Source organism: Bubalus bubalis, chromosome 1 (assembly GCF_019923935.1).
Source record: "Bubalus bubalis isolate 160015118507 breed Murrah chromosome 1, NDDB_SH_1, whole genome shotgun sequence".
NCBI classification, from domain to species: domain Eukaryota; kingdom Metazoa; phylum Chordata; class Mammalia; order Artiodactyla; family Bovidae; genus Bubalus; species Bubalus bubalis.
The window spans coordinates 152737289-152764922 of NC_059157.1; the positions used below are offsets into that span (position 1 = coordinate 152737289).

Here is a 27634-nt window from a genome sequence, read left to right on the forward strand (position 1 = left end):
AGTGAACTCCGGGAGATGGTGAATGGACAGGGAGGCCTGGCGTGGTCAGGCTGAAGAGGGAGAGAAGAATCTAACAGGCAGAGGGAGCATCTTGGACAAGGTTTTGAGGTTGAAAGACGCTTACCACAATTGAGTAACTGAAAGGAAACCACTGGTTGGAGCAAGAGAGTTCAGGGAAAGTGGCGAGATGAAGTTGAAAGGTGAGGAAAGGTTGCCATGAAGATCTTTATCCTAACAGCTACTTAGGGGTTGTAAAAACAGACTTTTTTTGACACTTTCTCCATGGTGAAGAATTGCGTGGGGACAGGATAGAGCAGGACAAGAGTGGATGCAGAGAGACCGATTAGGAAACAAATATAGCAGTCCAGGAAAGAGATGGATGTGGCTTAGGTGAGAGTTGGGGAGATAGGGTGAAATAGAAATACTGAACATATATTTCCAGGATAGAATCAACTGGATCTGGTGACTGAATCGATGGAGGTAGTGAGAGAGAGAGATGTCACTGACAGTTTCCAGGTTGTTATCACAGGGAATTTAGTGCAAAGGTCATGTCTCTTTACTGAAATGGGCAGTTAGGAGGAGGGTGTTTGGGTAGGGGAGCATAAAGAAGGAAAACATTGACTCCTTTTTGGACATTTTCTGTTTGAGATGGTGTAAGACATACAAATGGAGATCACAAGAAGGTATTTGGATATGTAGGACTGGAACTTAGAAGAATGATCTGGGGCTGGTGATGTAAATATGGGAGTTGCAGCATATAGATGTGAAAGTTTGGTATACGTGACATTGGAGACAAACAGAGAGAGTGAGAAGAGAAGTCTTTAGCCCTGAGGAACTCCATCATTTATAGATCTTAGGTAAGAAGAACGGGGTTTGTAAGAAAAACAAGGAAGAGAATGGGAGGGGAGACAATAGTTACTCTGTAAAAAATGTAGCCTAAGGACACAGAAATGAGGATCTGGATTTACACATAAAGATGCTCATTGTGGCATATACAATAGTGAAAAATTAGCTTCAACCTAAACGTCAAAAAATTGGAAGATGTGTAAATAAATTGTGACATATTCATTCTGTGGAATAAATGCAGTCAAGTAAGATGTTTTTGAAAATTATAACATTAAATGAATAAAGGAGGGTATACTATTATACACACAATGTGATCCACATTTTAAAAAATTAAATGGATATATACCTAGAAAAAGATGTAGCCAAATGTTAATGGTGGTTAACTCTGGAAGGTAAAATTGCAGGTGATTTTTTAACATTTGTATCTATTTGTATTTTTCAATTTCTTTACAATCATCAAGGAATAGGTTGTAACATTTTTTCAAACTAGAAAACAAATTATGCATATTTATTTTATTCAAAATGAATGATTCTAAATTTGTTAAAGAATCCCATTAAAATGATTGTTCCAATGAGAGAATTTATTTATATAAATTCTGTGATGAATCTTCATATAAAATAAATAATTTTATAGTTTCAAAAATTGCTTGTTTAATAAATAAATAATAAGCAAATAAAAATAAATTTGACTAATTAATAAATAATGAGTAAATAAACTCCAGGAGATAGTGAGGGACAGGAGGCCTGGGGGTGCTGCAATCCATGGAGTTGTAAAGAGTCGTACACGACTTAGTGACTGAACAACAACAAAATGGCTTATTAATATAAAATTTTTGAATATAAGATTTTCTTTCAAAATTCTTTCTTTTCAATTTTCTTTCAAAAAGATTGAATCAGCACACTTCTGAAAAAAAAGTTTGAGACCATAATGAATGGAAGCAGGGGCTGGCAAACTTTTACGGTAGATGGCTAAGTAGTAAATGTTATTAACTCTGTGAATCATACAGTCATACTGAATGTTACTTTTTTTTTTTTTTCCTAAGAAACCCTCTAAAAATGTAAAAACTCCTAGTTTTCCAGCCATACAAAACCAGGTTGTAGGCTTGATCTGGCCCATAGACCATAGTTTAATGAGCTCTGGAGTAAAGGATGAATATGCTAAGAACAACACATAACGGACTTCTCAGGTGGTCCAGTGCTTAGGAATTGCCTGCTAATGTACAGGACACAGGTTTGATTCCTGGTCCTAGAGGATTCCACATGCCAGGGACAGCTGGGCCTGAACGCTACAACTACTGAGCCCATCACCTAGAGCCCAGTGTTCTGCAGCAAGAGAAACCACTGCAATGAGACACCTTTAGGCAACAAAAGACAGCCAGCGCAGGCAAAAAAATAATAAATTTTAAAAATTAAAACAAACCAAAACATTAAAAAAAGAACAACACATAACTACTTTCTCATTAAAAACTAACATAATATTGGGATTGAATGTTCAATTATTAAAATCCTAGAACCAGTTGGGATCTATTTTCAACAGGAAGCAGAATAAACAGAAAAGATCCAAAAGTGTGTCTAGTGTGTGTGTGCTCAGTCGTGTCTGACTCTTTGCAACCCCGTGGACTGTCTGTGGGATTCTCCAGGCAAGAATACTGGAGTGGGTTGCCATTTCCTTCTCCAGGGGATCTTCCTGACCTAGGGATTGAACCTACATCTCTTGCATCTCCTGCACTGGCAGGCAGACTCTTAACCACTGGAGTCACCTGGAGCAAACTTTAAGAAGAAAGTCTTTATCTTTTTTAGTGGAAAACTGAACCTGTACAAATACATCACGAAGTTGGTAGTTTTACCTAGAAAGTAAAAGCTAAAGAAAATTTTCTTATAAAATGAATCTTTTCATCATTCTATAATCTTGATTTTTGGTGCCATGAGGGGAGTGTTACTGTTATATCCAGGAATCTATTCATTTGTTCAAGTCATAACCCTGGGAGCCATCCTTGTCCCTCCCATCTGTGCTTCACCTCCAGTCACCAAATGATGGAGCTTCCCTGGTAGATCAGCTGGTACAGAATCCACCTGCAATGCAGGAGACCCTGGGCTGATTCCTAGATCCCAGATTGATTCCTAGAATCTGCAACATATTTATTCTAAGGTTATATTATTTGAGCTTCTCTGGTGGCTCAGATGGTCAAGAATCTGCCTGAAACGCAGGAGACCTGTGTTCAATCCCTGGGTTGGGAAGATCCCCTGGAGGAGGGCAGGGCAACCCACTCCAGTATTCTTGCCTGGAGAATCCCCATGGACAGAGGAGTCTGGCGGGCTACAGTCCATGGGGTTGCAGAGTCAAACACGACTGAGCAACTAAGCATAGCATAGAGTGCTGTTAATGCTCCAAGCAGATCCGTGTTCTTGGCCCCTACACCCACCCCCCAGCTGCTGTGAATATTGGCTTATGAAGGCTCACAGCTATCCTCTATGGTGCAATTTATCCCTCTGCCTGCATCAGGCCAGGAATAGACCATCTGATCCACATGCTACTTGGCATTTCTCCTGCCCCATCCTGCTCCTCTCACTTTCTTACAGGCTTATCCCTTAATAAACCCCTTGATAGGAAGAACTGACTCATTGGAAAAGATCCTGATGCTGGGAAAGATTGAAGGCAGGAGGAGAAGGGGACGACAGAGGATGAGATGGTTGGATGGCACCACCGACTCGATGGACATGAGTTTGAGCAAGCTCTGGGAGTTAGTGATGGACAGGGAGGCCTGGCGTGCTGCAGTCCATGGGGTTGCAGAGTCAGACACAACTGAGTGACTGAACTGAACTGATCTGAAATCACCTGTATGCAAATCCCTGTCTCAGACTCTGTTTCTAGGGAACCTGACCTAAGACGTCAAGATCCCATGATTCTGCTTCTTAATATATTTGGCTTTCTGACCACTACATCTGCCTGGAGAAAGGAAACAGGACTGGGTTATTCTTATAATTTTATTCTAATCCAGAAATACATTTCAAAATTTACTGTATGACATCAATAACTTTTATGAATACCAGGAAATAGTTCTTATAAAATATGTAGTAATGATCTGATAAACAAAAACACTCATAAAGACAGACAAAGAGCATAGGAGAGATTTAGCTTTAGGTTGATATTACTAAATAGAATTATTGCTCGTATTATTTGTACTAGTGAGTGGAAGCAGCTGTATCTCCAATATTATCAATTTTGCTAATTGTTATTGATTATATTTTAAAAACTGTACTAATAACCAATAGCCTATAAATAATCTTTTATTATAAGGCTTTTCCACTTTATTATACTGTAATAGTTTCCTTGGTCCTTAATATGATGTGATTATTTGCTGACTTGGAAGAATACCTTTATTAGAATATGCATATGTGTTCAATTTATCTTCTCAATTACACCTACATTAAAACCTTCCAAATCAAGTTTGCAAAAACAGACAAGCAACAGAGCCTATATGGCTTGTGATCTCCTGCACTATTGCATCTGGTTAATGATGACAATAACCTTCAAGAATAAGCACTGAATTAATCGAAGGGTTCTGTGTGTGGCTCCCAGGGAAGTGTGCACTGCAGTCCAAGGGCTGGATCCAGAGCAAGGTGAGAACTGGAAGCATGAGGAACACAAATCCTCTGCAACATCCAGGGAGATGGTATACGAAAGCAGAGTTTCACCAATAGAAACGTAACCGTTTTTCACTCTTTCCTCTAAAGTGATTTTACTTTTCTTATTCTGGAAGAAGGAAATCAGCTGCTTCTCTACTTTCTCAATGAAATACATTTTGCTTCAGGTTATTCATAGTTACTCTCAACTGACGAATCTATTATGAAGAACAAAGTCGACCATTCTTTGGTTTGATAATCACTGAAACTGAGTGTTTAGTGCTCAGGTAGCCATTAGCTCAGTTGGTAAAGAATCTGCCTGCAATGCAGGAGACCCAGGTTTAATCCCTGGGTCGGGAAGATCCCTTGGAGAAGGGAATGGCTACTCACGCCGGTATTCTTGCCTGGAGAATTCCATAGACAGAGGAGCCTGGTAGGCTACAGTCCATGTAGTTGCAAAGATTCAGACACAACTGAGAAACTAACACACACACACACACACACACCAGGTTATTCCAATGCCTATAATGAGTCTATTTCCTGGGAATTTCTTTTCACTCTCATCAAATAACTTCAATGAATGATAGTCACATTCCTCAACCTGAGCATGGGCATCTCAGACTCCTGAGCATGGGCTCAGACTCCTCTCCCACTCTCAGTGGAAGAGTCAGGCTCTCCCTCATGTGGATCTGGGCACAGGGCTAGAGGGTGGCCAGGTTGGTCTGAGCTGGCAGGGGTGGACAAGGGACAGAATCTGGGACTAGACTCTAGTCTAAGGCACAGTCACTTGGCTACCACCTCCAGGATTTTGTCATACTATGTACCACCTCTGGCTTCCTAATGAGTCAGCAGGTAAAGAATTCTCCTGCAATGCAGGAGATGCAAGAGATGAAGGTTCAATCCTGGGTTGGTAAAATCCCCTGAAAGAGGGAATGGCAACCTGCTCCAGTATTCTTGCCTGAAAAATCCCATGGACACAGAGGAGCCTGGCGGGCTACAGGCCATGGAGTTGCAAAGAATAAAACAAGACAGCATGCACACATACCACCTCTACTCCAACTTATACAATATTTTACGCTAAATCAATTGTTGTTCAATTACATTCATTCAAAGGAGAAACTTTGTATTACTATGATAAATGGAGTATGAGTATTATGTGCTGAAATAGAAGTAAAGTATACACATATGACATTTTATCAACTTAAAAATAATTTTAACACCTCTGAAATTGAGATGTATCTTAGAATTAATGGCATCTTACAATTATAATTGTCAACATCATATTTTAGTAGCACATAAAATAATGATGTGTTCTACTTATAAGTGATATATTAGATTTGATGAAATATAGTAAATTCTATAAAAACAATGTTACTGAACTTTTAAAAATGAAAAGTAAAAGTGACAAATGAAAAACAGAATAAATCAAACTGACTTATAAAATGTGTGGTTGGGGATTTCCCTGGTGGTCCAGGGGCTAAAACTCTGCACTTCCAATGCAGGGAGCGCAGGGCTCCATCCATGGTCAGAGAACTAGATCCCACGTGCCACAACTAAGAGTTTGCATGCCACAACTAAAGATCCCTGCATGCCACAACAAAAACTGAAGATCTCACGTGCTGCAACTAAAACCCAGCACAGCTAAAAAACAAATAAATGGAATGTATGGTTGAATATAAGTTTCTTGTTGATTATCATGGAACTTTAGATCAAACTAACTAGAAATCCTAGGATTTCTAGTTAGGATTTCAGACAAAAATAACGATCCACATTAATGAGACAAACCTGTTAGTTTCTATATTAACCCACTAACTTGCATTAAGACATGGCTATGTGCATGCTTGCGTGCTAAGTTGCTTCGGTAGTGTCTGCCTCTTTGCAACCCCTATGGACTGTAGCCTGCCAGGTTTCTCCATCCATGGGATTCTCCAGGCAAGAATACTGGAGTGGGTTGCCATGCTCTTCTCCAGGGGATCTTCCTGACCCAGGGATTGAACCTGCGTCTCTTATGTCTCCTGCATTGGCAGGTGGATTCTTTACCTCGAGCACCACCTAGGAAGACCAAGGATGTGGTTAAGACAGCTCAAAAATATTCAACTATTTAATCTGCTATATTTAAGTGTACATATACATACTCAGCAACTTTAGGAAGTGATATTTCAACATATCACTTAATAAAACACAGAGGTACCTGTAAAATTCAGTATGTGGGAGTCCTTCCCTCTTGGTGTGAGTCATGGTTGTCTATGCTTCTAATGGGTGCTGCTGAGGGTTCTGTTATTGAGGGCTTGGAACACTTATGATTATGCCTGAGCACTGCACCCCTGATTTATGAGGTCTAAGTAAGCTTGATTCCCATGACAGTACTACATTTGTCTCATCCTAAGCAATATTCTCTGTGAAATTACAGGTTTTATGCGCGCATTCCCTTCTGCAAAATATATATGAATGTAAATACAAGACTGTCAAAAGACATTTGTCTGAGTATCACCTAAAAATTACTGTGTATCACACTTTGGGCAACATTCATCTTGATGGAACACCAAGCAGAAAGGACTCAGCAGAGACGGGGACAGTTGGGTTACAGCTAGAACCAGGGGGGTCAGGTGGGGCGAAGAAGGCAATTAGGAGGCAAAAAGCCTGCAGGAGCTGTCCAGGACCTAGGCCTCTGGAGAAGGCCCTGGAGTAGGGAGGTGCTACCTTCAGAAGACAACAACATTAATTTCTCCATTTCTCTGTTCATTCATTGACATATCTACCATGTGCTAGGCACTGTGCTGGGTTCTGGAAAGAAAGAGTTGAAAGAGGTCAAACAGCTCACAGCGTAGAAAGGAAATGAACAGCAGTGATTATAGTTGGGCTTCAAAATATTAGGGTGGGTGTAGACAAAGAGTACAATGGAAAAAAGTATTGGAACGGGGCATTTAACTCAATGTGGATCGCCCAGGGAAGTCTTCCAGAAGGAGTGATGCTTGAATTGAGTTTTGAGGTGTAAGTGAAAGTTGCTGAAATCCTCCATACGCTGAATGACAGAAGGATACCCCCATCTCAGGGAACAGCGAGGTCAAAGTTTAGCAGTTTGTTAAGAAAGCATGATCTGTCACCCACAAATGAGAGATGTTAATATAACTGGAAAAGAGAAAGTGAATATCAGAGGATGGTAGAGAAAGAAGCTGGAAATGGTAGGAAATCACAAGCTGGATGTGAAGGATACTGAACTTGACCTTGAAGTTCACAGAGAGCCCCGAAGGATTTTAAGCCAGAAATGGCTGGATTATATGTGTGTTTTATGTGTTGACTGATGCTGAGGAAAAGTAAATTCTGTATTAAAACATAACCTGAAGGCCTCAGCCAGAGTGCTAGACAGTCAGCACGTAGAGATCTGTGTCATGTAAAAAACTGAAGTATGATCAGGACACAGGACTGTGGGCTGCTGAAAGGGTGTGAAAGGGCAGATGATTAGCACTGCGGATGTGAGGTGCTGAAGGAGTCCCACACAGGCAGGAGGAAATCTCCCAGGTGGGAATAAGAGTTTGTGAAGAAAGGAAGAGGAGGCGCCAGTGCTAACTTTCACAGTGAGCCTAGAGGGCTGGCTGAACCTCCAGCAGACCACAGTGACAGGGAAGGCTGGCGAGTGCTGGAGGCATTCCCTCTGTATATCCTGAGATAACCCATTGTGTCAACTTTTATTTATACATCTACATTTTATTTATATACTTATTTTTTTTTTAAAAAGTTTTTACTGTGGAAACACTTCAAACATGTACATAATCGAATAGCGCAACGAACCCCATGTATCCATCACCCGACTCTAGCAATTATCAGCCCACAGTAGTCTTATTTCCTCTATTAGCCTTCCACTGGATTATTTTGAAGCAAACCCCAGACATCATACCTTTTTAAAACAATGATCTTTATCCTTAACCCAAACCTGTGTCAGAATCATAGGATATGACGAACTTTGTACTGTGGCTAATTAAAAAATACTGAAAATTCACAAATACAGAAGCAAAGTCTACTCTCTAGTAAAGAGAAATTCATAATAAGACAATATGAACATGATGTTATTTAGAGAAAGGGGTATTTAGAGAATAAATCTCAGTTATTTAGAGAAAGGGGTAAAACAGAATAATTTAGAAATAATGCTCATCTGGTAAGCAAAGTTACTAGTAAAATCCTACAACCTGAATTAAACTAATGAGGTTAAATATATGAGCAGTGTTCTTGCCTGGAGAATCCCAGGGACGGGGGAGCCTGGTGGGCTGCCGTCTATGGGGTTGAATAGAGTCGGACACGACTGAAGCGACTTAGCACCATATAAGCAGGAAACAGAAGAAAATTGATTTGAAAATGTGTATACTAAAGCATCAAAGAAATAAGCTATTAAATAGGAAAAGCAGAAAGACCTGGGCTGACGGTGGGATAGGGAAACAGATTAAGTGTAAGTTGGAATATAGCATAGCTCATTTAAAAGAGATCCCAATTAATTCCTTCATGCAATAATTACTGAGCGCCTGCCACGTGCAGGGCACCGTCATGTCTCTGGAATGTCACCGGCCTTTAGTAAACCATCTTCGCTGCTTAGAGGAGGTAACAAGTGACCTGAGGGCAAGCAGCTGCGTGTACCTGATTCTGCCTGAACCTCATCCAGATTCTTTATTAAACACCTGGCTTCTTGAGAAATAGAGGCAACTGGAAGGGGTTCAAAGGAATGGAAAAGAAAATAATTAGAGGAAGAGGTTGGTTTTAACAGAAGGATCAAAGGGAAGAAATATTGGGAACTTGGCTAAGCTGGGGGCTCAGGGTAAAAAATGAGCTATCTGAGACATGTAAAGAGTGAAGCTACATAAGAAATATTGAGGTGGTGCAGAGGGCATAATGGAGAGCCTCGGACAGAGGAAGAGAGGGAAAGGCAGCGGCCAGGGGCAGGATAAGGCACTCAGGAGGCCCAGGGCTACAGACAGCACATTCTGACATCAAGTGGGACTCTGTCCAATGGTTACAGAGTGTGGGCACTATTTTTAACCTTTCAACTTTAGAAAAGAAAGCATTCTGAATCACTGCTAACCTTGATGAGCAGCATGGGAAGGGAGAGGAAAAAGTATTTTCTCTCAAATGTAATTCATAGATAAGTTCTAATGCTTCTCACTCCCACAATGGTTTCTCCAGTCAGCAAAATTCTTACCAGGGATGGCAGAGCAACAGAGTATTAGTACTCTGGTTAATGTTTTACCTTTTCACTTAAGGTCTTAGTGACCTTATTTTGGCAACTTTTTTGGTTCTTGATCAGTTTCTTTCATTCAGGCTCTGGGTCTTTATTTTTGTGGAAGGAATTACTTTTTAAAAAAATTTTAAACTACATCATAAATACAAATCAGGGTCTACAAGCATTTATGTAGAGTTTAAAGAATAATGATGACATGAACACCAGCATTTCCCATCTCTCCAATTAAAGTCAGATCCTTCTTTGAGGCCCTCTGGGTATCATACCTTGATCACTTTTCTTCCTCTGTCTCTTCTTTCTATTCCTCAACATTATCCTAAAAGTTAGCTTAACCCCTTCCTTAACATTTTACAATAGGGTATGATCCAGAGCTTAGCTAAACTACTCCAAGCTATTGCTGCCTCAGCATTCAATGTTTTGGCTAAGAGGCCTGTGAGGGGGGGCGGGGTGGGCTTAAACTGACGCCAGCCCCTCATGTCATCAAGCACACGCCCTGAATAACAGCCTGCAGACTCACAGCAAATGTGCACTCCTGATATAACTCCCAGGGTTATATCATCGTCTTTCACCTCCCAGGGCTTTCCCCTTGTGCACCCCTTAGATAAGACCCCCAGGAGCTTACCAAAAAAGTGAAAGCAAAGTCGCTCAGTCATATCCAACTCTTTGTAACCCCATGAACTGTAGCCTATGAGGTTCCTCCATCCATGGAATTTTCCAGGCAAGAGTACTGGAGTGAGTTGCTGTTTCCTTCTCTAGGGGATCTTTCCAACCCAGGGATTGAACCTGGGTCTCCAGCATTACCAAAACCCTGCTCTTTTTGGTTCCAAATATGGCTTATTACTGTCATCATATCTCTGGTTGTATCATGGTCTCATGGTGGGCTCTTCCCCACTCTCAGGACAGCACTATTGAAGGCCAAATGGACTCAATTCTTTCCACAGAGGACAGAAAAATTAAAAATATAATTGAGTTCATGACATTGGCTACTCAAGTTGCTTAGACAAGTAGGTGGATGAACCTTAAGTAGCACATCACTACACTGAAGTTGGAGATGTACTTTATTCTTCCCTGTGGACAGTGTTCTGGAAGAAACTCTCATTCAGTACCCCTCAGAAATGCCATTGGCGATTCCACATTTCTGGGGGCAGGGACTTCCTGCCCCAGCCCTGCAGAAGCATCCGTTGGGCAGCAGGCCTGGTGCAAGGAAGTGGCACAATGAACTGCATTTCCCTTTTCCTTTTGACCCCTTTCCTGAGGCTGGAGTCACCCGTGCGTGGTCCTCCCTGATTACACTAAAGCTCATCAAACTCTTGGCCACTGCCCAAAAGTTTTGCCTCTGCACCGAATCTCAGTCCCCTCACATCCAAACTCGTGGAACTGGACCAACAGGGGTTTGTCAGGCTCTGGACCACCTCTGCTGGCAGCCCCAACCCCCTCCCTTCCTCCCAGCACCACATCAGCAAGGTTTTACCATTTTTGGTGACTTGGCTAAACAGGCCAGGGGGTTCATCCTATATGACCTTTCCTATGTTCTTTAGCAATTCTAATTGAGGCCAGGGTGATTATGAATTTTAAATAAGTGAAAGGATCAAAGCTGATGAAGACAAGATACAGGCAGTTTTAAACTTTCTGATTTTTTTTTTTTTTTCCCACCTCCCTAAGAACAGCTTAAAGAAGCATGAAGTCATGAAGTAAGGGATCTGGAAACTTCTACTCAGCAATTTTATACTAGGTTTTTACAAATATAAGACATTCCATTAAGGCTAAGTAACACTCTGGTATTTCTAAAATCCTGTGAAATTGGTGTATCTCAGTGGAGACATAGGGTATTAGAAACTGTGATGTCTGAAAATTATTGCTATAATATCTAAAATTCCCTCTTCTCTCTTTTTAATTCCAAGAAGTCCAAGATCTTATGGGCAGAATATATGGCTTTTAGCAAAAGCTGGCTCTTGAGGTTTGAATTGGCTCAGGCTCGTTCTTCTCTGTTTTTAGATTCTCTCTAGTCATTCATTCAACAACATTTACTAAACATCTAGTAAGTAAGTGTCAGGTACAGTGCTAAACTCTGGAATTTCTAAGAAAAATCCTGACATTGGTACCTCCTTTTGAGGGCGGGGGGTTTGAAGAGCTAATAGAGAAAGAGATGCAGATAAAGAAAGAAAAGCAGTAGTGTTCTAGATGTGCCAATGGGAGCATTTTCAGGAGCCAATGGGGGCAGCATGGGGACAGTTATTAATTCAGGGAGAGAGAGAAGTAGGAATTGGGTGAGGTGGATGGTTTGTTTTGCAAGAGGCTAGTCAAGGCTATGGTTTTTCCTGTGGTCATGTATGGATGTGAGAGTTGGACTATAAAGAAAGCTGAGTGCTGAAGAATTGATGCTTTTGAACTGTGGTGTTGGAGAAGACTCTTGAGAGTCCCTTGGACTGCAAGGAGATCCAACCAGTCCATTATGAAGGAGATCAGCCCTGGGATTTCTTTGGAAGGAATGATGCTAAAGCTGAAACTCCAGTACTTTGGCCATCTCATGCGAAGAGTTGACTCATTGGAAAAGACTCTGATGCTGGGAGGGATTGGGGGCAAGAGGAGAAGGGGACGACAGAGGATGAGATGGCTGGATGGCATCACTGACTCGATGGACGTGAGTCTCAGTGAACTCTGGGAGTTGGTGATGGACAGGAAGGCCTGGCGTGCTGTGATTCATGGGGTTGCAAAGAGTCGGACACGACTGAGTGACTGATCTGATCTGATCTGATCTTAGGGAAGCCATGAAGACCTTGAACTGAATTATGAATTACACTCTCAGTGCACATCAGAGTCTGAACAAACGTTTGATCAACTCTTTTTCAGAAGCCCAAGAAGCTGACCTTGTCCAAATTCACACGGTTGGGACAGGATCTGTTACTGTGTAACATTTGCTGTTTCCCTTCCATTCCATGGTCTTTTTTCCCCTCTTTTTGCAGCCAGCTGTGAAGGGCCACTTTTGCTGGACCACACTTGTACCCAGAGGTGAAGACAAAGCTTCTTCTTTGTTGGTATTTACAGTTCAGTGAGACCACTTGCTTTTTTAATTCCTAGGTGTTTGGTTTATATAGATTGGATGTGTAAAATTTAAAAATAAAATAAAATTAAAAAAAATAAAAAGACAATAGTAATTAAAAAAAAATTCATTTGGGGGTGGGCATTGGTTCTATCCATTTTCTCTTTCTCTTCTTCAGTTTCATCTCAAAATTGGAAGGCAAGATGTGAGTCTGTGAGTCCCTGGCTCCACCAGCTCTAGCTGGAGCCTGTGGTATGGTGTTTCACCTTTCTGTATCCAGTCCCAAGTGTTTCTTTGGTGATACCTCTCTCTGCTCTGCGGACACAAGATTCTGGTGGAAAGACCCACCACCTGACTTTCACACTCAGTGGAGCCATTCACTGGCACGAGATGGCCTGAAGCCAGCTGCCTTTCTCTTCTGCTCCTCCACCCCTTCAGCTCCGCCTGGGGGTGTGTCTCCCCCCAGCTATTGGAGAAGTACGTTCTTCTGCAGGTGAGCTAATGGGTTTCCGTGTTGTGCTTTATGGATCTCTGCATTTGCAGGGACATTGTGGGGGCAGGGCAGTATGGTGGCACCTGTCATGAGGGGACAGGAAGAAGAGATAGCCATGAGCTGAAAAAAGAAGATAGCAGCGAGGGGAATTCTCTAGAATTTTGGAAGCTGAATTGCCTCTGTCGGGGAGTAGCTGATGCACCTGAAAACTATTTGCAAGACTTTACTGCCCTAGTAAAATTAGTACTGAAATGCCTGGAACCTCTTCAGGAGATTGTGATGTTCACTTAATGTTCCTCTTCTGGCAGAAAAAAAGGTGAACTCGGTTATTCATGTGATTAGGCATCAGTTGTGTAAAATGATGCATGTAGGCTAATTCCTATTGACCCTTCAGAGGGAGAAATCACATATTGTTATTCAAGTAGCGCATGTAATTTTATCTCTTTTTACAAGCCCAAATCAAATAGATTACTTCCCTGAGCTATGAACAACTTGAAATGCACATAGATCTTCTAGGTTAAAGTGCAAGAGGATAAGGACTTGCATTTGAAAGAGCAAAGTCTGTAATTTGGTGCCACAAAGATTCTGTTAAATGGCTATAGAAGAAACCAGCAGATTCCAAAACTGTAAAAATTTTAAAGGAGAAATAAAAGATAAAAGGGTTTCCCTGGTGGCTCAGTGGATAAGAATCCGCCTGACAATTCAGGAGACATGGTTCCATCCCTGATCCGGGAAGATCCCACATGATGTGGAGCAACTAATCCTGTGTGTCAGGATTGAGCTTGTGCTCTAGAGCCCAGGAGCCGGAACTACTGAAGCCCGTGTGCCCTAGAGCCTGTGCTCCACAACAAGAGAAGCCACTGCCATGAGAAGCCTGTGAACAGCAACTAGAGAGTAGCCCCCCTTCACCATAACTAGAGAAAAGTGCACAGCAACAAAGACCAGCATAGTTAAGTTTAATCGCTCAGTCGTGTCTGACTCTTTGCGACCCCATGGACTGCAGAACACCAGGCTTCCCTGTCCTTCCCTGTCCATCCCTGTCCATCGCCAACTCCTGGAGCTTGCTCAAACTCCTGTCCATCACGTCAGCGTTGCTATCCAACTATCTCGTCCTCTGTCGTCCCCTTCTCTTCCCTCCTTCAATCTTTCCCAGCATCAGGGTCTTTTCCAAGGAGTCAGTTCTTTGCATCAGGTGGCCAAAGTATTGGAGTTTCAGCTTCAGAATCAGTCCTTCCAATGAATATTCAGGACTGATTTCCTTTAGGATTGACTGGTTGGATCTCCTTGCAGTCCAAGGGACTCTCAAGAGTCGTCTCCAACACCACAGTTCAAAAGCATCAGCTCTTCGGTGCTCAGCTTTCTTTATAGTCCAGCTCTCAGATCCATAAATGACTACTGGAAAAACCATAGTTTTGACTATACAGACCTTTGCTGGCAAAGAATGTCTCTGCTTTTTAATATGCTTAAATATGCTTAAAGACCCGGCACAGCCATAAATAAATAAATAAGTAAATAAATAATTTTTTAAAAGATAACATGGGGTTGTCATGGGAAAAAACATTTTATATTTACTTACTTAAGCAGTCTTCTTGAAGGTAGAAATATTGGCTTAGCTAAAAAGTTCGTTTGGCTTTTTCTATAACATATTATTGAAAAACCTGAATGAATCTTTTGGTCAACCCAATACTTCTCAAAACCATTACCGTGACTCCCCTGCCCAGGCCACCATTGTATCGCCTCTACTCTGGATTACTGAACTAGCTGCCTGTTGAATCTCCCTGCTTCACCTCCGACCCTCACAGTTCACTAGGCTCTCAACCAAAATTATTTTTTAAAGATCATCTTTTAAAGCTTACAGTTCTCCACGAGCTTGTCACTGTCCACAGGATAAAATTCAAGCTTCTTACCCCAGAAACTCCTCAGGCTTTCTCAACAGAGACAGTATGTGGAGGACAGGAAGAGCAGGACAAGTCTTCTTGTGTGCTTCCATCCACAGCAGTGCAAGACGTTTAGCATCCCTGGTCCTGCCCACAAAAGCCAACAGTGCTGTCCTCGACTCTGTATTTTGCATCCAAATCACCAGCTGCATATCCTCACACACCATCTAGGTAGGGGAAGGAGGGTGGCATCACCCCCAGCTCAAAATCCCCACTAGGCTACCTGATCTGGCGCCTGCCTACCTCCAACCTCAGGATCTCTGCATGAGCTCTTTTCTCTGCCTGGACTGTTCCACTCCCAGACTAGCCATGTTTGGCTCCTTTTCCACATTCATGTCTTATTTTAAATGTCACCTCCTCAGAAATATCATCCCTGGGTCACCTCTTCTAAAATAGCAGTATACACACACACAGAGTCACTCTCACTATGTATACTTACCACGATACACAATTTTCCCCTTTGTTTACTTGTTTATTGTCTGTCTCCCCTCTCTAGAATGTAAGTTCCATGAGAACAGTCTGTTTTGTTTGCTGCTATACCCCCAGAGCCTGGGGATAAATTTTTATAAATATTTGTGGATTGAATAATAGATGCCATAAGGTTATTTTTCATTTTACCACATACATAATACATACTGGGAAGAAGCAGAACAGCATTATCAAACTCATTTTTCAGATAAAGTACCAAGACACTAAAAATAATAAATCTCACACTGAATATTAGTGATGGAGGGAGGAACAAAACCAGAAATGCCATTGCCGCCTTATTAAGTCACAGTGGATTATTCAGGACATGGTGATCTGTTAGGTCACAATGAAAGACATATAACATAGAGTTGTTGGTGTTTAGTCATTTAGTCATGTCTGACTCTTTCGTGACCCCTTGACTGTAGCCCACCTCGCTCCTCTGTCCATGGGGTTTCCCAGGGGAGAATACTAGAGTGAGTTGCCATTTCCTTCTCCAGGGGATCTTCCCAACCCAGGGATAGAACCTGTGCCTCCTGCATTGGCAGGCGGATTCTTTATCACTGAGCCACTAAGGAAGCTCCTGTAACATACAGAGACATACATAATTAATCAATTCTCTTGTTTCCACCACTTTGAGGCTAAATGTCCATTGTGGCTACTACTATATGTATATTAACTGGATTTCATTTTACTTTACAAGCTATTATACCTTTTCAAATCTAGCCTCAAAAATTTAGATTCACCCTTTGGAGAAGGAGATGAAAAAGGAAATGTTTTATTATTCTCTGTGAAACAAGTCTGAAAACCCATCTCTCATCTGATTCTGCTGCTGCTACTGCTGCTAAGTCGCTTCAGTCGTGTCTGACTCTGTGCGACCCCATAGACGGCAGCCCACCAGGCTCCCCCGTCCCTGGGATTCTCCAGGCAAGAACACTGGAGTGGGTTGCCATTTTCTTCTCCAATGCATGAAAGTGAAAAGTGAAAGGGAAGTCGCTCAGTCGTGTCCAACTCTTCGTGACCCCATGGACTGCAGCCCACCAGGCTCCTCTGTCCATGGGATTTTCCAGGCAAGAGTACTGGAGTGGGGTGCCATTGCCTTCTCTGCATCTGATTCTAGTAGCTGACAAAACTGATCCATGAACAAGGCATCACATGGGGCATAGCAAACACGTGGCAACTGGCTTCTCTCTCCACTCCTGCATCACAGCAGGTACAGCTCACCAATCTTAGTACCTCCTCTTGCTGAGCACCCATTCCATCTGGGACTCTCAACTGAGTGTTTCTGGCAGCAACTAGCAATGAACTGGAGTTGACATACAAGTTAAACATCTATTTGCCAGCCCTAGAAGAGTGGAAAGAGTAAATCTTTCCAGATCAATCTGAGTGTGAATACCACATTTGCTCTCTGTCACGTGTGAGATCTTGGTTACTCACTCTCTTTCTGTTGGTCTCATAATACCAAACTTGTAGGGTTGTTGGGGAAAATTACAAATAATGGCAGTAAAGTGTTTACCACCATGCTTGTTGCTATTAGAATTTGCTAAATAGTAGCATAGAACTGTGGTGAGGAGAAGGCTTTGTTTAACCCCCAAGAACAGAGAGGAGATATTTTGGAAGGCAGGAGGTGGTGCAGGTTACTGGAAACAGTAGATTGAGACTGAGTGTTGGACTAGATGAGTGGTTCCTAAACAAATTGTACATAGGCCCCAGCTCAGATCTACAGGTCGGAAACTCGGGATGGATCCCAGCATTGTGTGTGTTAACAAGCCTTGCTGATGCATGCTCTCTCTAGTTTGGGAAGCACTGCAGTAGGGAGAGGGAAGGCAGAGGATGGATAGATGTGGTAAAGTCAAACAAGAAGCATGTGTGCTCACCTGGTGATTAATCAGAGAGGAAACAGGAAGTGCCTCCCCTAAAAGAAGATGTGGCCATGAATATGCTCCACCCTAGCAGCCGCTTCCACAGGCAGGATAGCAGTTTGCTATAACTAAGGACAGACTCGGAGCTCACCAAAAGAGAATGGGTTTGTAGTACAAAGCAAAGGAATAGCTTCCCAAATGCGGCCCAGATGTAGGGAGACCACAGACTGGAAACTGAAAGGCTCCTTCTCTGAGCACAGGAAGGTGGCCCTTGTTCTTGGTGGTTTCAAGTGCAGCTTTGACTGAAGGCAAACAGCTGATCTAGACACTTCCTCAGGCTCCCCCAGCTTGGTAATTTCATGAAAGAATTGCATCTGACAAGCTCAAGGTGCCTGGGGGCAGTGGGAAGGAGGGGGCATCAAAGATGTGTCAAGAGATCCAACTCCATGGGGATCTCTCTGCTCCACCTGCTCAACCTGGACCATTGCATTCCCCCATTCCAACTCTTTCTGCCAGTATACAGACACAGAAGTACGTCTGCTGCTAAGTTGCTTCAGTCATGTCTGACTCTGTGTGACCCCATAGACGGAAGCCTACCAGGCTCCCCCGTCTCTGGGATTCTCCAGGCAAGAACACTGGAGTGGGTTGCCATTTCCTTCTCCAATGCATGAAAGTGAAAAGTGAAAGTGAAGTCGCTCAGTCATGTCTGACTCTGCACTTCCAACTTTCCTGTTCTTCCCACAACCACGTGTATGAGTATTACTGTCATTCCCAGGAGGCAGACCATGGACCTGAGGCTCAGATACATAAAGGACCTAGCCCAGAGTCTCACAGCTACTTTAAGTGGCCGAGGGTAGATCCTAAATACCAGTGTCCTGACAGAGGTGGTGTTAATCCACTGCTAGAAGATTGGCTACAGGGGTGACCTACCCTTATTTGGGTTAAAAATGACAGCTCTCAATTCCCAGCCAATGCATGTGCTGTGATTTGTGTTTCCAGTGGAATGTTTCTGCTGCTGCTGCTATTTATCATCACCTTTCTAAGCTGGTGGAAGGAATGTTTTCAATTTAACATTGTGTCCTACACACAGCCCCATTGCAGGTGTGGCAACCCTGATCTTAAATGGACAGCAGTGAATGATTAAAACTCTGAGAGTGGCACTAACCATGTTCTTAAAGACAGCAGTGGGAATGTGTTAGGAGATTTTACTGAAAGTTAGTAATTGGTTATTACTGAACCACTTATAATATGTGGCTTCTAATAACTACAACAAAAAAAATCCATTAAAAATGCCATTTAAACTTGCTTTTGGATAGACCACCTTTATTGAGATTCTAAGGTGGTTACCCTTGGACTGCAAGAAGATCCAACCAGTCCATTCTGAAGGAGATCAGCCCTGGATTTTCTTTGGAAGGAATGATGCTAAAGCTGAAACTCCAGGACTTTGGCCACTTCATTCGAAGAGTTGACTCATTGGAAAAGACTCTGATGCTGGGAGGGATTGGGGGCAGGAGGAGAAGGGGATGACAGAGGATAAGATGGCTGGATGGCATCACTGACTCGATGGACGTGAGTTTGAGTGAACTCCGGGAGTTGGTGATGGACAGGGAGACTGGTGTGCTGCGATTCACGGGGTCGCAGAGTCGGACACGACTGAGTGACTGAACTGAACTGAACTGAAGGTGGTTACCATTGTTCTTCACGCATATGGACTATCTTTGTGTGCATGCATGGTTAAGTTGTTTCAGTCGTGTCCAACTGTTTGACACCCTACAGACTGTAGCCCGGCAGGCTCCTCTGTCCATGGGATTCTCCAGGCAAGGATACTGAAGCGCACTGCCATGACCTCCTCTAGGGGATCTTCCCGACCCAGGGATCAAACCCACGTCTCTTATGTCTCCTGCATTGGCAGGCAGGTTCTTTACCACTAGCACCACTTGGGAAGCCCGTGGATTATCCTTACACCATAGGGAAACAACCAAATATTCATATCTCTGAACACAAAATAGGTGGAAGTGAGTTTGATTTAAGAAAAACTTCTGAGCAATGAGCCTGGTTAATAATTAGGAATGGATTTTCTAGGGACTTGGGCATTCTTTCTTGAAGGAGGGTGGGGAGAAGGGGGTGAAGTAACAGGGATTCTAAAGTTGTGCTAAAGAGCTGGTTTCTGCTCTCAAAACTCATTTCCTCCTCTGCAAGGAACAAAATAGTTTCCTAAGTCATAGAGAAAATAATGAAAAATAATATTTATGGAGTCTCTACTGGATTCCAAGATTCCTCTAATTTATTTATGATCTGTGATTTTGTTTTTAATTATCTGAAGTCTTAGGATCACATAATTTATACATTTTTGTTGATTGTATTATCTCCTCTAATGTTTCTAACAAGTTGGCCAAAGCACCATTGCCAATCACATATGATGATTCTACAGTTATATGTGTTTTGGAATAGTAATTTAAAAGACCGTCCTGAATTATAACTTTAGTTTGACTTAGTAAAGAATTCAAAAGCAAAGTTTGCCACTATAGCTCATGAAACTAAATTTTAAAAGCATGTGACCTTGTGTGTGTACTAAGTCGATTCAGTCATGTCTGACTCTTTGTGACCCTATGGACTGTAGCCTGCCAGGCTCCTCTATCCATGAGATTCTCCAAGAAAGATTACTGGAGTAGCTTTCCATGCCCTCCTCCAGGGGAACTTCCCAACTAAGAGATTGAACCCACATCTCTTATGCCCCCTGCATTGGCAGGTGGGTTCTTTACCTACCACCTGGGAAGCCCATGTGACCTTGCTTGCTTGCTTCCTTGCTAAGTCGCTTCAGTCGTGTCCGACTCTGTGCGACCCCAGAGACCGCAGCCCACCAGGCTCCCCCGTCCCTGGGATTCTCCAGGCAAGAACACTGGAGTGGGTTGCCATTTCCTTCTCCAATGCATGAAAGTGAAAAATGAAAGTAAAGTCGCTCAGTCGTGTTCGACCCTCAGCGACCCCATGGACTGCAGCCCTCCAGGCTCCTCCGTCCATGGGATTTTCCAGGCACGAGTACTGCAGTGGGGTGCCATTGCCTTCTCCGCATGTGACCTTACAGATCGCCTATGAAATATGAAAAGAATTAAATATTCTTTATATGCTTTATACATGAACTGCACTAAAATGTCTTTCATTGAATAAAAGGCAACATTTTAGATACAGGGGATTTTGATTAAACTGGTAATAGTTAAGACCAAAAAGATAGAGTGGACATTACCAGCTTATCTTCAGCCCTTGCCTTTAGCAGGCTAATGAATACAACGTGAAACACAGGTGAGTCTTGCTGTTCTATGACACAGTGAAGGGATATCCTCCATATTTAAATATATTAATGTAATCAGTTATATAAACTTAAATGCAAAACCAATTTCCTATAGGTTTTGAGATGGCATTCACCATCTCTTTGAAGAGCTGAAAACTACTCATCAGGTCCAGTCATGTCTTTAGAAGGGGACAACAGAGATAGTACTTGCTGGACTAGCATTAGTATCAAAATTCAAAAAGCTGATCATATTAATTTAACCATGAGTCAGTCTATATAAATCAGGACTATCCAAAATAAATATCCTACCAGGTATTCATGATTGGAACACTGCTATATGAGGTCTATTTAAATGTGGTACATATAAAAAAGCTCATGAGACATTTCTGTTTTGTAATAAACAAGGCAATGCACAACTATTACTCATTAGTAGCTTTTCTGGGATAAACTATTAAGTCTGCCCTTTCTGCCATTTTTTAATGCCTGTGAAGATCATTTTTGTTCCACGAATGTACTTCTTGGGATTCTCCATATACCCCATCAGTGTCTCCTATCCCCAAGAGATGCCTTTGTTCCTGTTGGAATCTGTGTAAGAAAATCCAGGGGCCTGACCTGTCTTTGGCTCAATCTTGTGCCTGCCTCCCTTATCCATGGTATGGCACTGGATGCACTTCTGAATAAAAATCTTCTTGTCCTTTTCAACGTTACCCATGTTTAGATCGTTCTCTTTTCACAATGTCCTGCTCTCCAAGTCCAAGGACATGCAGGTCTGAGCCTATGTCCTGGTAGGTTCCTCTCATTCTGATGACGTTGTTAATTATTTACTCTCTTTAGAAATAAGGAAACCAAGGTTCAGACTGGCTGTGTAACTCGCTTAAGGTTATGGAATAAATGAAGGGATTGGAAAATTTAACCCAGATCTGCTCAGTTCCAGCTCCAATGGATCTTTCCATTTTACACTGGAAAGTCCCTCACAGAAATGCCCCGTTTAATGGTGAGGAAACCGAGGCACAGGTAAAATAAATCGCTTAAGAGATGTCCTCTAGTTGATGTGATTGAGGGTCAATATGTGAAATGTTCAGGAAGCCACATCTTTTTTCCCTTTAACACTTTGATTTAGCTTATAAAAGATCACAGTATGTTACTTTTAGAGATTTTCCAGCTTTGGGGATTAGACTTTGTTTTTCTTGGCAGTGTTCATATTTGAAAGCAGTATATTCGACACTGCTTTCTGGATTTTAACTTGAAACAAATGAAGTGAAATTATACTCACACTCCCTGCTCTCTTCCAAATTATGAACTCAAAATTTAACTTTATGCTCAGGACATCAGCTTTTCGGCAAGCTATAATTCTCACTTTGCCCAGCCATCACAAGTGAGAAAAGAGGAACTCTTGCACCAACAAATCCCTGTTGATAAAACAAACCTTTTTTTCATGGATGTTCTGTCTTTAGAAAACAAGTAGATAGAGCACTTGTTAGTTAATAATAAAACAAATTCTTCAGTGACTACTCAGATGAATGAATATTTTTTAGAGGCATGGGGTATGTAAGGAATTTTAATCCAGCCTCCGGGTTCACTCCCCCACACAACAACTGTAGAGAAACCACTGGCCTCTGAATGATGAATGGTCCCAGACTCAACCAGGAGGGAAGACAAGCCCAATCCTATCATTTGGCATCACTCTTTTTAAAAATTCCTGGGTGGACTTCTATTTTGGCTGTAGCTGACGAATGGGCTCAGTTAAAGAGCTTTGCATACATTGTAAAATGACCATCAAGTGTTTCTCCTCTTATGCCATCCTGTCTCTTTTCACCCTATCCACAAAATCCCAACCCCAATCCCCAAATACTTCTCAGCCTCTCACAGACACACTTCTGCTAACACATCTCTAGCTGTTAAAAAGTTCTATTCATTAATTTCAAATTAATATCTTAGGGGGCTCCAGGCCATGGGAGAAAAGAAATCAGGAAACTGAATTAGTAAATGACAGAGCAGTAAGCAGCTTAAATGAGACTTCTTGCAGCTCTTTGCCTGTGGATGACACAGAATTTCTGAGCTTAGAAAAGCTCTTTTCTCTGCAGGTGGTACTGTGGGGATACCGGAGATGCGGTTCCACGATCATAGATCACAGTCTTATCCATTTGTTTTAGTCTCTACTGCAATACTCCACACAGGCATCCCCACCCCCGCCCGTGCTCTGTGCAGTCAAATCCTACTTGCTAATCAGCCAGGCTGAATGAAGGGTTAAGGCTGCAGCCTTCGATGCCAGCAGACGCTGCAAACATTTCACATTCACTTTCTACAGTCAACCCTGTAGCTCCATCTCCTGTAAAGCCTTCAGCATTTGCAGAAGTATTATTTCCTCTCACCTCTGTCTGGCTTAGACTTGCAGCTGACCAGGTTCTATAGCTTAGAAGTCCAAACTCACCCCTGCAGGGTCTTACCTAGAGTCTGTCCCTCCTCCCCTGCTTGGTCCTGGAAAGCCTCAGGGCCTCCTGTAACCTTGATGCCGCCTCCCCACTGGAAGTTGAAAGCATCCTCCTTGGCTGCATTACTGCACATTTTCCTAGTAAGCTTTTTTTTTCCTTCAGCTCAAACTTCTTCAAACAACACCATCTCTATTGACCCTGAATTTCTCTAGCCCTCTGTAAGGGCATTTCCAACTGGCATGGCCAGAAGAGAGACTGTAGAGGGCAAATTGGGGAAAGAAGGTTTGGAAACTCACCTGCACAGCTGCGAGGAGAGGAGCAGACACAGGATGGGGCTGCCTGCAAACTTCCCAGGGACCATCTGCAGCCAAATCTCTTGGCCTTAAAGCGACAGGGCGCTTTTCACCATATAAGGAAAACAGTTTCACTTGTCTGCTTTGGGACCTGTTTGGGCAAAGCAGCTCCTTCTCTGGACATTGCGGAGGCTTAAACCAACTGGGAAAATCTGGAGCCTGTCAGTTCAAGAGGATCTGTACATAGTAGGCAGCTTGAAAACTGCTGGATAAGGTACACGAATGGTATTTGGCAGGCCATTTTGAAGACTGGAAAACCCTTTATCTGGGGCTTGCGCCCTACAGAAAGGGTTTACAGTGACTGGGAAGTCTGCCTCAGTGACAGGAAAGGGCTCTGCTCCTGTTTCAGATTTGGCTTCCTGGAAACAAACCAATGATCTTGCTCATCTCAAAAAGAAGAGGCAATTGCTCCTCGCTTCCTTCAACACTCAGAAGAGGACAGCAAAGTAGCGGGGCTTGTGGTTGGAGATTTTGGTTGTTTAAGATACTTTAGCAGTGCTTCCCTCAAAACGAGGGAAATGGAGATGATTTTGTTATTTCAGCTCAGCTGGCAGAGGCCCTTCCTAAACAGACACACATATACAGACCTTGACCAAGGACACCTCCACTCATGAGCACCCCTTTCAGGCCCCCTTGGCTGAAGCCCACAGTTGAAGTCTGAAGAGCGCTTTTATCTTAACCAGAAGGGATAAGAGTGTGTTTTAGCAAGAGCAAACATTTTCTGTTTGGTACAGAAAATGTTTGAGGTGTATTAAAAGAAATTGTAAAATTTTAGATTCTGAGGAAAAAAGTGGAGCTTAATTTAGTTATCACTTGGATGGTCACACATTTTTCTCTTTTTTCCTTCCTTTTTGCTTAATATATTTAATTAATTATTAATTTTTAATTGAAATATAGTTGATTTACAGTATTATGTTGGTTTGAGGTATAAAACATATAAGATATATGTATATGTATGTGTGTGTGTGTGTGTGTGTTTATGTGGAGAGGGAAATGGCAACCCATTCCAATATTCTTGCCTGGGAAATCCCATGGACAAAGGAGCTTGGCAGGCTCCATGGGGTCACAAGAGTTGGACACAATTTAGCGACTAAACCACAATATATATATATCTGTACACACACACATATATACATATATGTATATATGTGTGTGTGTATGTGTTAGGTGCTCAGTCATGTCTGACTCTTTGTGACCCCATGGACTGTAGCCCACCAGGCTCCTCTCTGTTCGTGGAGTTCTCCCAGCAAGAATACTGGAGTGGGTTGCCATGCCCTTTTCCAGGGATTGAACCTGGGTCTCCCACATTGCAAGCAGCAGATTCTTTACTGTCTGAGTCACCAGGGAAGCTCATATATGTGTGTGTGTATATATATATATATATATATTCTTTTTCCTTATAGGTTTTTACAAAATACTGACTTTAGTTCCCTGTGCTATACAGTAGGTCTTTGTTGGTTTTATATATATATTAGTGAGTATATGTTAATCTCATCCTCCTAATTTATCTTCCCTGTTCCCCTTTGGTAACCATAAGTTTGTTGTCTATGTCTGTGAGTCTGCTTCTGTTTTGTATATAAGTGCACTTGTATCATCACATACCCCCACTTCCCCAACACACACGCTTTTTCTTCACTGAAACTAAATATTGTTTCTTTATTGCCAGCTGACTATGCCTAATACTTGGTATCTGTATCATAGATTTTGGATTAAAATATATATATATAATTTGGCCCTTGATTCTATAGTCTCATGCTGCTGCTGATGCTAAGTTGCTTCAGTCGTGTCCGACTCTGTGCAACCCCAGAGACGGCAGCCCACCAGGCTCCGCCGTCCCTGGGATTCTCCAGGCAAGAACACTGGAGTGGTTTGCCATATCCTTCTCCAATGCATGAAAGTGAAAAGTGAAAGTTAAGTCACTCAGTCCTGTCTGAGTCTTCAAGACCCCATGGACTACAGCCTACCAGGCTCCTCCGGCCACGGGATTTTCCAGGCAAGAGTACTGGAGTGGGGTGCCATTGCCTTCTTGTACTACCTTCATATTTCACTTTCTTCCATAGATTTTGAGTCTTTAAGGACAAAGGTCACTTCATATTCTTCCATACTCTGCTTAATACCTAGCATGGAACAAGCATAGAGCAGGCGGGGAAATACTTGTTGGATTAAATCAGTTGAATAGGACTCAGGGTTTTATATAATGTCTACCTAGGTTTATGAATAAAATGTGTTTTTATAAGATTATTGTTGTTAAATAAAGCCATGATTTCTTTTCTTGGCTTTTATATCAACTAGTATTTATTTTCCATGCCGTCACATTTTCTTCAAGGGGAAAGGTTAAAGGAATTTCTTTGAAAGTAATCATTGTGATAAACTCTTTGACCTAGCAATCTATTCTTAGAAAATTAATCTAAGGAAATAATTAAACAGAAGCAAAACATCTGATAAGTAGAGATGTTCATTACATTGCTGTCTGCAATAGCAAAAGCAAGAGATGACCTGAAGGCTCCAAAGTCATTTACCTTGATACATCAATAACAATAGTTCACATTTAATGATTGCTTACCATGTACCAGGCACTGTTCTAAGCACTTTAAGAAAATTAATTCGTTTAATCATGACAAACCCATGCCGTTGGCGTTGTCATCAACCCCATTTTACAGACCAGAAAACTAAGGCATAGATGTTAATAAACTTACATTTGAATCGAGGTGCTTTGGCACTAGCATTTAGACTAGCATCATCCTAAACTCAAGGAGGGCACGGTAATCCAATCCAGTGTTCTTGCCTGGAGAATCCCATGGACAGAGGAACCTGGCAGGCTACGGTCCATGGTATCACAAAGAGTCAGACACGACTGAAGTGACTGAGAACACATGCACTCATCCTATGTCTCATCAGGATTCGTTGAGCATAATAGGCATCGAGCATAGACAGAGTAATAAAATTAATCAAATGGCCTTCACATAGTCATTAAAAATAATAATTATGAAAGCTCTATACAAACTTGGAAACATGCTTATGATATAAAGTTAACTGAAGCAGAAGATAAAATACCTATGATTATAACTAGTGTTAACTGTCTATAAGAAATGGAAGGCCTTATGCAAAAGAGAAAACAGTTATATAATAGTTTTGGACTATGATATGATTTCTCTAAAATGGTCTTAAATGTTATTTATGGTTTTCATTTTTAAATTGATAAGAATTAATACTTGCTACAAATACATTGACCTTGGCATTCTTTTGTCTCTAAGCCCATCTAAATGATGCTATCAGCCTAGATTAGTGAGTGTCAAGAGGTTCTTTTGGTGGTGCTATTATCCCAGGGGAGCTCTCTGCCAGCCAAGTGATTCACCACACTTGGGGAAGAGACCTGTATGTCGCATCCCCACACTACTGTTCAGTCACCCTTGAATTGACTGTACATCAAAATATTTTTCAATGTCCATTTTCACCTAGTGTCTTATGATTTGTGGACCTGCCCTGGTGGCTCAGTGGTAAAGAATCTTCCTGCCAATGCAGGAGACGTGGGTTTGATCCTTGGTTGAGGAGATCCTCTGGAGAAGGAAATGGCAACCCACTCCAGTATTCTTGCCTGGAGAATCCCATGGATGGAGGAACCTGGCAGGCTACAGTTCATGGGATCTCAAAAGAGTCGAAACGACCTAGCAACTAAACAACAACAAGGATAAAGCTTTATGTGATAGTGTTGTTCAGGAAAGAAGTATAACCTACATTTTTCCTTATGTAGGAAGGCTTCCAGTGAGGGATTCTAAATCTGATAATATTTATCAGTAAACAAACAGATATGTCTTAGAAGATGGGTTTATTTTAGGATTAAAGAGGGCAACTTGGTGTAAATTAACCAAAAATTAAGACATTATATGTATTGCTTGAAGCCGTTGAGGGTTGTATGAAATGAATATATTTATACCTTATAAGGTGCTGCAAAATCAAACAAGTTAAGCTCTAAAAAACAAACTGAAAACTTGCTTCCGGAGGCATTAATATTTTTATAGTTTTGACCCCGTAATCATACTTTCTTTTCTAAAATTGAAAGTGAAACTCT

At 42.0% G+C, this 27634-nt stretch overlaps 1 protein-coding gene and 1 pseudogene across 1 annotated transcript in view; both read right to left on the minus strand.

Annotated features, from left to right (window-relative positions):
* The window catches only part of LOC102407618 (schwannomin-interacting protein 1), a 178243-nt gene extending 154647 nt beyond the window's left edge, over positions 1-23596 (minus strand). The window contains exon 1 of the mRNA XM_006072850.3: positions 23509-23596. The gene's annotated coding sequence lies outside the window, so the exon portion shown is untranslated. The remainder of the gene's footprint in view (positions 1-23508) is intronic.
* Positions 20935-23496, minus strand: LOC112585730 (annotated as a pseudogene).
* Positions 23597-27634: the final 4038 nt, after the last annotated feature.